Here is a 15408-nt window from a genome sequence, read left to right on the forward strand (position 1 = left end):
TTCAGAATCTCCCAACCTCAAGCCAAACAAGATATTTTGAAATTTGAATGGGATTGTGAGATTACGATCAAATTCTTTTTTCCGCAAGAGAGAGAATAAGAGAAGGATACGTTTATTTAACAAAAATGGAAGTGCAACGTATGAGTATCACCCACATTTTTTGCGTTTAGTAACACACAAGGAAAGAAAAATTGAGTCCGATATATGGTATGATTTTCCATTCATCATTTTGCCGAATAATTAAACATGAAGACTCGTTATCGTAAAAATAAAGGAAAATATGAGAAAAAGGGAAAAAAAATGTGAAAAGAAATGTCAGAAGTGGGATTTGAACCCACACCCTCGTTAGAGCAACTCCAACGTTGGAGCCCTTCCCCCGGGCTATTCACTATTCAATCCACCTAATAAACAGTAACTGCCCTTAATGAATAGTAATAGCCTTGGCAATAGCATTTGCATCTCCACCATTACACTTCAATAGCCTTGGCAATAGGCAATAAAATATTAGTATTTTATTTATTTATAAAATAATACAAAATAATTTTAATTGTAATATCTGATAAGATTTTTAATCGTTCTCGTTGCGCCACGTGTCATTATCCGAAGTATTATTAAATAATACAAAATAATTTTATTTGTAATTTCGGATAAGATTTTTAATCGTTGTCGTTGCGCCACTTGTCATAAAATCCGAAAAGACAATTATTGGGGATGGATTTTCAATAAATTTTTTAATCGTACTCGTTATGCCACGTGTCATTATCTGAAAATACAATTATTGGTGATGGATTTCTGATAAGATTATTAACCAATCATGTCGCGCCACGTGTCATAATCTGTTCACAATCTTTGAGGATAGATTTCCATCAGATTTGTAACGAATGACGGCATGCCAAGTGACATTATGTACAACCTAATCCTTTCTGAATCCTCCATATAATCCACCATCCATCCTCACAAATCTCACACCAATTTTCTCAAGATCTCTATCATTATTCATAGTTTCTGCTTCCTTCTTCACAAAAATCTGTATCATTATTCATAGTTTCTGTTTCTTTCTTACAATGTCTTCTTCTTCCTCAAGGATGATGTGGGAACTCGATCAGGAAAAGGAAAAATTGTTTAACGAATCAGAAACAATGTTCAATCACCAGAGGGCAAGAAATGAGAGGGAAGAGGATAAGGAGCGTAAAAGGAGAGATGACAAAGTAAGAATAGGCAGAGCCTCACATTTCCGTCGAGTCGTCCAAGCTATGGCTCAGATCTGCAGGCCTAGCCGTTCTGGAAACCTTGATAGAAGCAGGCAACGACGAGGTATGGAACTCTTGGATGATTATTTTGTTCCTAATAGTGCATTCCCTGATACGTACTTTAGACGTCGTTTTAGAATGGAACGACATTTGTTCAACAAAATCATGATTGCTGTTTGCAACCATGATTCTTACTTCGTGCAAAAGAAAGATGCTTTTGGTGCTATGGGTCTACTGCCTGAGCAAAAAATTACTGCTGCCTTGCGGATGCTTGCATATGGAGCATCTGTAGACCAAGTGGATGAGATAACGAGGATGGAGAAATCAACCATTCTTGAGTCCCTGATGAGGTTTTGTGGAGCAATCGAATCTATCTACACCGCTGAGTACCTCCGCAAACCTACAAACATGGACTTAGAATGGCTGTTGAAGAAGGCCGAGATGCGTGGTTTTCCTGGGATGATTGGAAGCATTGATTGTATGCACTGGACGTGGAAAAACTGTCCAAGTGCATGGCAAGGCGCTTATGGGGACAGAAAATGAGCAAAAAATATCATTCTGGAGGCGGTGGCATCTTTTGATACATGGATTTGGCACGCCTTTTTCGGGGTCCCGGGAGCTCAAAATGACATCAACGTCCTTGCCCAATCCCCTGTGTTCAACGATGTCCTGCAAGGAAAAGCAACAAAAGTCACGTATGAGGTCAACGGACGTATGTACGACGGGCCATAGTACTTAGTTGACGGCATTTACCCGTGATGGTCAACATTTGTCAAAACAGTGCCACGTCCGCGAAGTGCAAAGGAAAAACACTTTGCAAGCTGTCAAGAAGGGTGCAGGAAGGATGTGGAGCGTTGTTTCGGTATCCTTCAATCTCGTTGGGCGATCGTCAGGGGTGCTGCCAGATTGTTTGATGTAGAGTCGCTTCGATCCATCATGATGACGTGCATCATTCTTCACAACATGATTGTGGAAGATGAGTACGATTATGAAGCCGTTGATGAATATGAGCCAGACACGATGAACAATTCAAGAACACGTATATATTGTGCTCATGACACCACCAATGAGCCCGTGCAACATGAGCCATTACAAAGGGATAGACGTTACAATGAAAGGCTCATTCAACAATATAATGCATTTCAAATGACAGACATGCACAATGCCCGACAAATTGACTTGATAGAGCACCAGTGGGCATTGAAACAAGCTGAAGATAATTAAGTTCATTTTGTGTGTTTTTTTGAATTTGGTATGTTTATGTTATTTTATTTGGTGTGTTTTATTATTTGGTATGTTTATGTAATTTTTTTAGTGAGTTTTTAATTATTTCGTATGCTTATGTAATTTTATTTGGTGTGTTTTTGTCATTTCAATAAATATTCTCTTAGTATAAATAACTTACCAAATTAATTTGAATAAATATTCAATAAATTGGAAACAACATAAATAATACAAACAATAAATAATAAATTACAACCCCAAAGTGATTGAAAAATTATGGGCTCCGATTACAAAAAGTACTCTATTCATCATCACTTAACCAATTTGTGGTGCTAGGATGATCTTTTCTTGTGGTGCTAGGACCACCTTGGCTTGCTATCGCTTCTCTTACACGCCTCTTTCGCACCACGTTCGCTTTCTCTGACTTCCAAAAAAATTTGGAATTTGGAGACTTCCCTTCTAAAGGCGTGTTCATAATCTCACGATCTCGTTGAGCCTGTCTTTCTTCTCTAACATGTTCCCTTTCTTGCCTAAGTAGCTATCTTTCTCTCTTATTAGCTTGAAATTCTCTCTCAATAGCTGCAGTTTTTGCGTCCTCTTTAGCCTTAGCCTCATATTTCGCCAGTTCCCTCGCCAAAGTCAATTCACCTTGGCGAGTAAGTTCTTCCATGAACTTTGCATAATCATTCTTGGAAGCACTCCCTTTTCTCTTTGAAGCCTTCTTACCTTGAGGCCTAATTGGATAACGGGTCGAACCCGACGCTTGTTCAGGGAGGGGCGTTTCGGGCACTTCTTCTGCATCATCTTCATGAACATGCGAGACATGATCGGGTGTAGAGTGTAGAGGGGTGTTGTTCATGTGCACTTCTGGACCGACTGTCACAACTCTAAATTTAGGACAATCTTTGACAATATTCCAACATTCCCACCGGTTGAATGATTTATTTTTGCTTTTGGTTTTGGCAGTGTACCAAGCTTGTGCTTGAAGTTCCTACACAATGAAAATAAGTAACAAATAAATAATTATAATGAAAATAAGTAACAAATAAATAATACAAACAATAAATAATAAATTATGTAGGTAACAAATAAATAATACAAACAATAAATAATAAATTATGTAGGTAACAAATAAATAATACAAACAAATAATTATAATGTAAAATTGGGTATCAAATAAATAATATATTGTTACCTGATCCGAGTAATTTTCCCCACTTCGAATATTACTACTAGTTTGTGCCACGGCGTCTCTCTACGTACTAAACGATTGGCTAAGTAATTTCCAACGACTGGACATCGATTCTTTGGTTCTTTTCCCACCAATTTTCTCAAGATAATTGGTATGAATAAGACTCCACATTTCTAGCAACTGCATCTCATTACCCGCAAGCGAACTATGAGTAACTTCAACCCAACTAGTACACAACGCAACATCTTCAATAAGCGACCAATTCGTACCTGCACCAGTGGTCATTTTGTTGAAAAAAAAAATGGATTCAAACTTTGAGACAAAGAAATGAATGTGATTGAAAGTAGTTGAGAAAATATGAAATTGTTGTGTAAGGTAGATGATAATGAGAAGGTATTTATAGAAAAGTAAAAACAATTTTTTTTACATTTTTTTCAGATTTTTCAGATTTTTTCAGACTTTTCAGATTTTTTTTTGAATTTTTTTGAATTTTTTACAATTTTTTTTAAATTTTTATTCAATTAATTAATCACTGCCGTTGGATATAAAAAAAATTTAAATTCCAACACTCCAGATTGTGCCACGTGTCACAACGGTAACTTTTCTTAATTTTAAAACTATTTTTTCTTTTATTTTTTTATTTATAAAGCATATTAATATCCACCGTTGATCTCAGATCGAATCGGTGGATATTAAATAAGACTTTTTTATTTTTTTTGACCGTTGAGATCGAATGGTCCAAGTTAAATAACCGTTGAGATCTAATGGACCGTGGGAAGCCACGTGGCTTCCCAAAGGTAACTGACAAAGTTTTTTTTTTTCTTCTGATTTTGTGTCGGCGACGCGCCCCCACGCGTGAGTGGGGTGCACGCGCCTGACACAAAAAAAATTAAATATTGTCTGAGGCCAGGCTGACGTCACATGGCCTCAGGCTCTCGGGCTGGCAATTCCCCATGGGCCCGGAGCTCGGGCCTCCACCTTCACTCGGGCTTGCCCACGCTGGGCTTACTCTTAGAGGACCAGAACTTGAGTCTGGCGCCTTAGAACACTCGGCCATCCTGACCACACCATATCAATTGTTATCATACGTTATTTTTAATATATTGTTGTATTAACGTGAACGACTAGCACTAATCCATCACATTAAAGTTTGGTGGGTTGGATGACATTGAGCCTTATGGATATGATTGAATTGACCGTTGAGATCGAATGGTCCAAATTAAATAACCGTTGAGATCTAATGAACCGTGGGAAGCCACGTGGCTTCCCAAAGGTAACTGACAAAGTTTTTTTTTTTTCTTCTGATTTTGTGTCGGCGACGCGCCCCCACGCGTGAGTGGGGTGCATGCGCCTGACACAAAAAAAATTAAATATTGTCTGAGGCCAGGCTGACGTCACATGGCCTCAGGCTCTCGGGCTGGCAATTCCCCACGGGCCCGGAGCTCGGGCCTCCACCTTCACTCGGGCTTGCCCACGCTGAAGCTGATCCACCGGGCCTCGGGCCCTTGTTCTGTCCCCTATCCCCCGAGCATGTGCCCACGCTGGGCTTACTCTTAGAGGACCAGAACTTGAGTCTGGCGCCTTAGAACACTCGGCCATCCTGACCACACCATATCAATTGTTATCATACGTTATTTTTAATATATTGTTGTATTAACGTGAACGACTAGCACTAATCCATCACATTAAAGTTTGGTGGGTTGGATGACATTGAGCCTTATGGATATGATTGAATTGACCGTTGAGATCGAATGGTCCAAATTAAATAACCGTTGAGATCTAATGGACCGTGGGAAGCCACGTGGCTTCCCAAAGGTAACTGACAAAGTTTTTTTTTTTTCTTCTGATTTTGTGTCGGCGACGCGCCCCCACGCGTGAATGGGGTGCACGCGCCTGACACAAAAAAAATTAAATATTGTCTGAGGCCAGGCTGACGTCACATGGCCTCAGGCTCTCGGGCTGGCAATTCCCCACGGGCCCGGAGCTCGGGCCTCCACCTTCACTCGGGCTTGCCCACGCTGGAGCTGATCCACCGGGCCTCGGGCCCTTGTTCTGTCCCCTATCCCCCGAGCATTCGCCCACGCTGGGCTTACTCTTAGAGGACCAGAACTTGAGTCTGGCGCCTTAGAACACTCGGCCATCCTGACCACACCATATCAATTGTTATCATACGTTATTTTTAATATATTGTTGTATTAACGTGAACGACTAGCACTAATCCATCACATTAAAGTTTGGTGGGTTGGATGACATTGAGCCTTATGGATATGATTGAATTGGCAGAAACTTGTAACCCATTTATAAGGATAAGTTGGATAACTCACTCTATTTCGAATTCATAATCCATCATGTCCAGTCCATCTCACATTTTGACACAGCAAACAATGAATTAGACTCAACTCAATTTTAATTAATCACAACCTATCCCATTCAACCCACCAAACAAGGCCTAAAGCTATAGCCATTGTGTTGATAATTGTACTATATGTAGCTAATTTTTGACGTTCGTTGAACTTTTCACATGTAGCTATTTTGACACTCATCAAACTTTTCACATGTACGTCCTTAATAATATTAAATTGTAAAGTAAAATACTTCAAACTCAATAGTGTAAAGAAGAAACCCCAATTGACTTGCTAATGGGTGAAAGATTACTGCCAATTGAGAGAGGAGGAGGAGAGTTTGAAACTATTGCTATAATTTCGAGGAGGGGGAGTTTCAATCATGGGTTACACATATGTGTGGAAAACTCAATGTTTGTTCACTGAAATATTAGACCACATGCAAACGTTTTACATATAATTTTTAGTAAAATACTTTAATTCTCCGTGAGAAGTAGATGAATAATTGATCTAATACTAATACCTTCCCAGGGTAAAACTTGAACTCGAATTTCTAACTGTGAATAACAGTAAAAGGACGGTACTTGGGCATAGTAAAATATGCACTCAAGGAACAGTTCTTTTGGGACCATGAAATGTCACTTTTTCTGACCAAAAATAAAACCCAACAACAGCGATAGATGCAGTACTTGTGCATAAAGCCGATCAATTGATCAGTACATGCAGAAGGACATAACACATAATTAAGCTCATAATTTTGGAGAAAGGACAGAAATTTTGATATTTTCCCACCCCAATATAATCAATAACGTCCATTGAATAGCATACGTAAACCAGCTGGTCGGAGCGAAACAATCTCAAACGGAGTTCCTGAATTAATCTTAATTCTCCGGCAGTTTGAATACTGATATTCGGACGAAGGAAGAAGTGAAGAGAACCGTTTTCGAAGAGGAGAAAATAAGTAGTAGCCATATACTCAGCAAAGGCAAATTTCTACGTACTATACTTTTCCTTGCTTCTAATAATTTGAAAGACCATCTCCATAATTTATTTCTTCAGAAATATAAAAGAACATATGATACAGTACTTTTCCATTAAATCTTGTAAAAAAGGCATTTATCAATAAATAATAATGAATATTGCAGAGAGGATGAGCGACATATGAAGAAGGTGGGTTCCAAAAATCTGGGAAAGCATTTCTGGTCGAACTCCACGCTCTCAAAACCTACGGAAAGTGGCAAATACAGATCCCCCGCTCGAATAAAAAAAAGGGGGATTCCATTATCGCGGAAATATCCCACCATTCATTGTGGAGGAGAATAGCTTAAGCTCTGAAGCGCCATGTGCGGATGATGAACTCAAAAAGCAATGTCCAACTGCCAGATGTGATATATTATATATTGTGGTGATGAATCAATAGTATCCTGCAATATTTTCACAACAATTTGGATTATATATGTGTATATATCAGCTCCTGATCAAAACCTCAGCAAAAACCCCGACACAAAATAACAAGCAATCATCAAAGAAACAGTCTTAGCTACCAGGGGGAATTATATACGACTATATATATACCAGAAGCAGGCCTTAATCTCATAAGTGATTCCAAAGCTTCCCTTCCATATATATAGCTATAAGCATATTTCACGCCAACTCCCCGGATGTATAGTTGACCTAAGAAAACAACCAAACTTACTGATTGACGTTTATGATCTTGAAACGAATTCATATCATCTGGACTGAGATTCGCCAATTGATTCAGAAATAAGCAAAGAAATTCTTGGGCTTATAACAAAGCTTCTTCTCATTAAAACTAAATCAGTATTTACAACTGAAGGCAGACTATATGTGTGTGTGTGTGTGTGTGTACACTTTCCTGAATGACATAATTAAGCCTTTAGTATTTACACTTTAACAGTCTAAACTAACACAGCTATAGTTAAACAGACACCACATCAGTATATATTATACTGATATGGCATAAGGCTATCTAATGCCCTCCCTCAATCTCATACTAGGACTCTCTATCATGAGACTGTTTCGAAGATATAAGTACCGAGGAGAATGCAGTATTTTTGTCATGATGTATGCAAGTTGTTCAGAGCAAGAATTATGATGAGCTTGAAGATCTTGACACCGAACTCTTTCATGAACAAAATGCACATCAATCTCCACGTGTTTAGTGTGACTATGGAACAATGGATTATGAGCCAGCGAGATAGAAGATAGATGGGTTCAAATCTTGACCATTGTGACTTAAAAAAATATGAACAATATTTAAGATTGTCTCCATTGTACCAATTAATCAATCAATCAATAATTCATCAACTCCCGAGTAAGGAATTATAAAAAAAAAGATTTTAGCATTGACATACAATAAGGACTAGGTTTAAATTTTTATCAAGGGTTTAAAATTTTATCAAGCTATAATTTTAAAATCCTTTAACCACAATCATTTAGTAACATTAGCACAATATGCACTTCCGGAAAAATCATATATAGAAGTTATATACTTTTGTATAAAATGAATATGATAACGACCAACTTAGACTTATTTCAAGGACAAAATGAAGTACACATTCTTTCATATAGTTCACCTAAATGAAACAATGACCTCAGCACAAGAAAAATCAATCAAAATATCATCAACTGAGTAGTCAAATTAGAGATATCCATACTATATTTTCAATAGTGTGCAAATCAATTATTTAACAGATATATTACTCATTCCAAATCCACCAATTTGCACTGGTTGAATTGCTCCCTATGAAGAGTGAAGCACTAGTCACGAAATACTTTAATGTTTCTAACAATAATTAATGAATTTTAAAAGGATATAGATAATCATCAACACCTCATACCCACACAACAAACAACCAAATAGAACAAAATAGGTCAGAAATGAACACAATCTCTTAATCTTTTCTAGGTATGTGGAGCTTTCCGTTTTGTTTACTTGGTGAGGTTGCTGAAAAACGACCCCCAAGCTTTCACTGCCGCTTTTCACGATCAGTAAGTGCTGATGGAACGCTTCAACAGAATAGTCCATACCCAGAAGATGAAGTGGTCACCACAGACAATGTACATGGAGGTTGTAAATCCCAGCGCATGCAGTACTACAAAGTTCCAACCCCCAAGCTTGGACCTTGATGATAGTATCATGTGATTGGTGTAGTAAGACAATTAGTGCACAAAGAACACAACAAACCAGCCCAATATGAAGCGAAGCCAAACAACTTTTTCTATTTTGTTTGTACTTTGGAAATATAAGGCTGAAGCCATCTTTAACTGGCATACCAATCACAAGATAAAAAGAGGGAAATGATTTCCACACTCCCTTATAATTCTCTCCCCTCCACTCCTCTCTTTGTTCCTAGCCGTTTGAAAAAATCAGAGAAGATGGGAGTACATAAATCATTTCCCATGAAGAGATTATCTGATCTCCTCCGCTTCCTAAAATTGGAAATATCCATACTCGGTAAGTTTCTGAATTTTACTGATCAACAATTTGTAATTGACAACCTAAGTATACATTGTAAAAACCCTCTTACCTTCAAAAGGGTATTATTCCAGCCAGAAATGTCAAAAAAATGCTTATGTTGCTCGGTTTAGTGAATCTGGACCACAAAACGTAATAAAAAAAACAATATGCAGATCTATACGTACATTCTCCTAACATGAGAATCTTATAAATTCCATCAAAAGCCTAAAATGCAGCATCTCGCATGCACATGCAAGTTAGTTATATCCACACCATTTTGACATATAATTTCCATGCGTATTTGCTGGAATCAATCTGTTGACTCAGGCCTTCATAACATTGACGAAGTGGACTGAAGAACGGGATGTGGCTGGTGTTTGGTAATAACTGTGGAAATTCTGTCAAATAATATTTTGTTCATATGGCCACACAAAGTCAACATACTAGATACTTGGCAAACCAAATGCAATATATATCAACTTACTGGAACGTTGACAGAAAAATAAAAAAGAATGACCACAAAGTCTACATTCTATAAATACATGAAAAAGTAATCACAAAACAATTTGCTAAACAAACGTCATGACAAATATACAACAAACATTAACATAAAATTAACTAAGTACCGGTTACCATTTTATATTCGTGTCACCGGTACAATTATCTAGTCACTAAATACAAGAACTAATACAATTTTGGGCATCATTCATAGTTAAGCCACTAAAACAGGCTTAAATTCTGTAGCAACTTCAAACTCAAAGTGAACTTCATGCAATAAGGAATACATGACATGTAATTCTAAAATTAAAATGAGATTAATCCATGCTCAAAATAACTTACCAGTGTATCCCAGTCATTATTGTTTGGGAACAGCCTCTTCCAGTTTGTGGACATAGATATGGAACAAATTTTACTGCGAGATATAAACACAGATCGAAATTATTCATGTTACTGTGGTATGCATACAGATTAATAAGGCCATCGGGTATTTGGGTTAGAAATACTTACCAGCAGCCTCTAATTAGAGAAACAACTCTGAAAATAAAATCCAAATAAATATATGTCATAGATCACACATATAGAGATATATACATAAATTTGGTGCAAGAAATGAACCACCAAATTGATTTTGATCATTGGGAAAGCAAATTCAAACCTGTTTAACAAGCTGTCATCTGATGAAACTTGAAAGATAGCTGTATACACATGCCCAAAAGAAAAAAAAAAGAAGAAAAAACTTACAACTTGACAATGGACTGTTATATCAATCCATAAGGCTAACCTGCATAATTAAAACTAGAGATAAACAGATAACAAAACCATACTCATTTTATCTTAGATCATCACATTAAATCACAAAAGAATTATAAGAAATATGTGCATTCACAATAGAATTTTAAAAGCAAAATCTAGACCAAAAACTAGTTATTAGGAAAAACATTTGTAACCAGTAGTACGAACACGAAGCAAAGCAACCATATTCAGGCTACTAAATAGGGTTCTGCAGAAACCCATTTATTAAACAAAATACAAGAAAGGTCCAAAAAGAACCAGTTTTCAAGTTAGCATCGCATGCGTAAGAATTAAAAAAGGATCAAAATTACCAATTCTCGGACTAGATCAGGGTTTCAAGATGATGAGTGAGGAAGGGAGGGAAGGAAAGGGAGGACCATACTATAGAGATAGAGCGAGAATAATGGTCCCATGATATGCTATATGCTTGATAACCTGGTTTTTGCCGCTAATTTCGCACAGTAAACAGGTATATGTACCTTCTCATATATAAAACAATATCAAAAGTAACGCTCTCAAGGTAATAGTTTCAGCTGCTTAGATAACATAAAAGCAATTGATACAATATGCATATAATCACTTACCGATTTCAAAGGAGTAACAGGAGCATGCTCTCTTAGCTAGGCCAGGCTTAGGGGTTCAGTTTCTTTGAAGTTTGAAGCCCCTTGAGCAGTTAATTAAGCACCATAAATAAAACATTTTGAGAGAGAGAAGAGAATTGGTGAAACAAATTAAAGAGAGAGACGAGAACAAGGGAGGGGGTGTGAAGGAAGAAATGAAAAAATTAATATTAATCCGGCAGTGGAAATGGGGAAGCTGACAGAAAGAGACATGAGCACGCAAAAGCAATGGCATACGCTTTATGGCAAGTGCCTCTGTGTGCTCACTCTCTTCTGTCAATTTCTACCCTAAGTCCCAACCAGATTAAATTTCTAAACACAAGAATATATAACTACCCAATACTGAATTTTTGATAATTAATAAGAAAAAAAAGATTGGAAGAAAGTAGAACTTGAAAGAGAGAGATAAATAAAAAGATCGGTACAAATGAGTCAGATCTGAGAACCCAGAAGGAGAGAAGAAAAGCCCAAATAAGGAAAGATACCAAAATGCCGGAATAATCAACGAATATAATCTTTTGGTGTGAAGGAAATTTAGGGTTTTGTTCAATGACAAAAAGTAAATAAAAGAGAAGAAAAAATGAAAACAACCACCACAAACCCCAATACGAAAAGAAGCTGTACTGCTACTACTACTGCTGCTATCTGCTACCCTTTCTTTCTCTCTCTGTGTGTCTCTGTGTTTCTCTCTTCATTGACTCTCATATTTATGATCTTATCTCCTCCTTGCCTTTCTCTTTTTCTCTCTCTCTATCATGCAGAACGGGACGTACAGTTGTCGGTAACACGTAGCCAGAGAAGGGGCCTGAGTGAATCCACAGTGCGGGAGGCGAACCCCGGAACGGCCAAATAAGGAAAGTCCTCATGACTTGATGTTTGAGAGAGAGACAGAGAGAGTACTCTTTTGAAGCTTTGAGGTGGGAGGAGAGAAGAGACAGGGATATGTGTTGATTGGTTTTTTGGGAAGACAAATAAAGCTTTTTCGGGAAAAAGAAAAACGAAGTCTGAGACTAAACCTAAAGATTAACCAAGAGACTGAGACGACCCCTGATTAGTATTCTCTATGTGTGTGGTGTGTTGAGATATACAACTGGTTGGCTGAGATTGTTTGAGGGTAACGTGTAGTGTTCTTTAGTCTTTACAACACATGGGTGGGGCGAGAGTTTTATGACTGCGTCAATTACACCGTTACATAATATCATCATTTTGTTGTTGATTTTTTATATTATGAACTTAATTTGGATTCATTGATCATAAGAATTTATAACTCAAATAATTAAACATATTTATCTTTAACAACGAGGTTTTAAGCTTAATTCTCATTCTCCTACTTGCATAAAAAAGAGAAAAAAGTCTAAATGCATGATATGAATTGGTAGCACCTATGATAATTATCAGCTATGTAGAAAAACATTCTAGTGGATTGTGAAGAGATTAATGTCACTGTATAAGTCTCTCTCTTTTTTCTTTTTAAGAAACGACAATAGTAAGGGTGATGAAAGAAGAGGAGCAGGAAATAAAATGAGATAGCAAACACCAAAACACAAAAGCCGAAAGCAAGGAAGACATGAAACCAGACCTAGCTTAGTAGCTAAAAGAATACAAGAAAGACCTGAAATGACTATAAAAAACGGTAAATGAGCATATAGCCAACCAATCACGATATTAAATTGGGAGCTGAATCCCACCAAGAAAATCCTGACCCCATAGCACTATGGTTTGACAATGCATCCGTTGAAATTAAGTAGGGTAATATGTGTTTAAACGTTAGCACTTCTTAATAAAAAACTACGATAAGGCAGTTTATGATCACATATAACTGGTTAGTCACGCTCACAAAAACATAATATTCTTGTAAATAGGTGTTAATTAATTTCACCCTGGTTTCACCTCAGAGCTATCCCAGTGAAGCATTTTTACTGAAGTTGATTTCCACTAGTTGGATCACTGAACTTGTGATGGGTTTATAGCCATTGATTGATATCGGTAAGGGTTTGAGTATGAAACCTGCCGTATCCCTGCCTTCAGATTGCAATGATAGTAGGGTCAGCTACTCTGGACGGATGTCTACTTGGAAATTGGGGTGAGTGGCTGAAAGGGACTGCGCCATCGAGGGAGACAAGCTCCCTACCTCTGGTGCTTTTCCCTTCTTTGCCATGCCAACCGCCCACGTCCACCATTCACTGTTTCCCTTCCCGAGGGCAATATTGTCACACCGGCACAAAATCCTACCCCTCCTCCTCATTTGCTTTCTGATGTTTCCCGACACGTGCCTGGATGATTCTTAATCCTCAAAGCATGCGAGATTCACATTTATCAATAACTAAAAGATCAAGCAAACACTAACGACTCTTTGTTGTTTTTGAACAGCGATTATACTTCTAGATCCAGATATATTTGGCTCCACATTATTGTGGAAGAATTCCTATACAAATACAGTTTATCACCTATTTATTGAACTTTCTGCTTATAATGGGGTATAATTTATAATTGTAATTTGGTATTACGGTCTAATAGTATTCATTTTCACTTGTAAGTCAGAGGTTTTAAGTTCGATTCTCGTCAAAGACAAATTTGAACCACATTCTTATGGCTACCCAGTGCAAACCTTAGCTCATTCCCCCACCCCCTTGGTATAGATACTATCATTTGTTAAAAAAAAAAATTAATAAAGGTATTCGAATCATGTTGAGAATGATTATCTTTAAAGAGTGTTTTATAAAATGAATGATTTCAACCATAAGTAAAAAAAAAATGTGTGAATTGGCGACGAATTATTTTGAGGCTTTTAACGTTTAGATTCATAGAGATTCATAGTTAATTAATTAAATATACATTAACCAAGAGATAACAGTTAAATTTTCAAAAATACAGAATACTTGAAGCATCGTAAAATTTTCGTGTTTAATGATCATGTACAAGGAGTTTATTTTCACTAATGCAAAACTCATATTCTTGTATTTGGTTTACAAATAATGGTATGTATGAATTTTTTTTTTCCCAAGCAATAAAGGATATGTATGATGGAGTAAGGGCCACAGTAAAAACACATAAAGGACAAACCAAAAGCTTCCCAAAACCTTAGGGTTACACCAAAGCTCAGCTTTAAACTTGTACATTTTTACATTGGTAATGCATGAGCTCATGGGACATATCCGAGATGACATCCTTTGGTGCATGCTTTTCACAGATAATATAGTGTTGATAGATGAAACTTAAGAGGGGGTAAATGCGAAGCTTAATCTTTGGTGGGAAGCATTGGAGCCTAAATAGGTCAAAAACAGAGTATATGAAGTGCAAGTTCAGTGAAGCAGGGGTTCAAATGAATTAGGAGTGAGCATTGGAGATCAGACCTAAGAGTGAATGTTTTCACTATCTTTGATCTATCTTGCAAGAAAACGGAGAATTAGATGGAGATCTTAACCATAGAATACAAACTGGATGGATGAAGTGGAAGAGTACTTCAGGTGTGTTGTGCGACTGTTGTATGCCACTAAAACCCAAGGGGAAATTTTCTAGGACAACAATAAGGCCAACACTACTTTGTGGCACGGAATGTTGGGCGGTCATACATCAACACGAGCACAAAATGAGTGTAGCGGAGATGAGAATGCTTCGGTGGATGTATGCGCACACAAGAAAGGACACGATTAGGAACAAGAATCTCTGAGGTAAAATAGGCGTAGCCCCAATTGAAGATAAGATGAGAGAAAATCGGTTAAGGCAGTTTAGACATGTGAATAGAAGACCTACAGATCCTTCGATTAGAAGATGTGAGGATGAGACAGAGGTTCAGGGCATAAGGGTAGAGGGAGACCTATGAAGACTTGGAAAATGACTCTAAGAAGAGACATGGAGTACTTGGAGCCAACGGAAAACATAGCACAAAACCAAGCGTAGTGGCATTCCATAATTCATACAAACGACCATACATAGTGAAAAAAAATTTTGTTGTTGTTGTTATTCTTAAATCTTAAAACTCAAATCCTTGCTCTCAATTTTCACT

General features: G+C 37.3%; 1 long non-coding RNA gene across 1 annotated transcript; it reads right to left on the reverse strand.

The window, feature by feature from the left end:
• Positions 1-7102: 7102 nt before the first annotated feature.
• On the reverse strand, positions 7103-12484 carry LOC148691023 (uncharacterized). The gene is made up of 2 exons (XR_015956296.1): positions 10498-12484; positions 7103-10402 (listed from the first exon to the last, which is right to left on the reverse strand). It is a non-coding gene; the product is annotated as an uncharacterized LOC148691023 (long non-coding RNA).
• Positions 12485-15408: the final 2924 nt, after the last annotated feature.

The sequence above is a fragment of the Pyrus communis genome, chromosome 15 (assembly GCF_041283825.1).
Source record: "Pyrus communis isolate YQ-2024b chromosome 15, ASM4128382v1, whole genome shotgun sequence".
NCBI classification, from domain to species: domain Eukaryota; kingdom Viridiplantae; phylum Streptophyta; class Magnoliopsida; order Rosales; family Rosaceae; genus Pyrus; species Pyrus communis.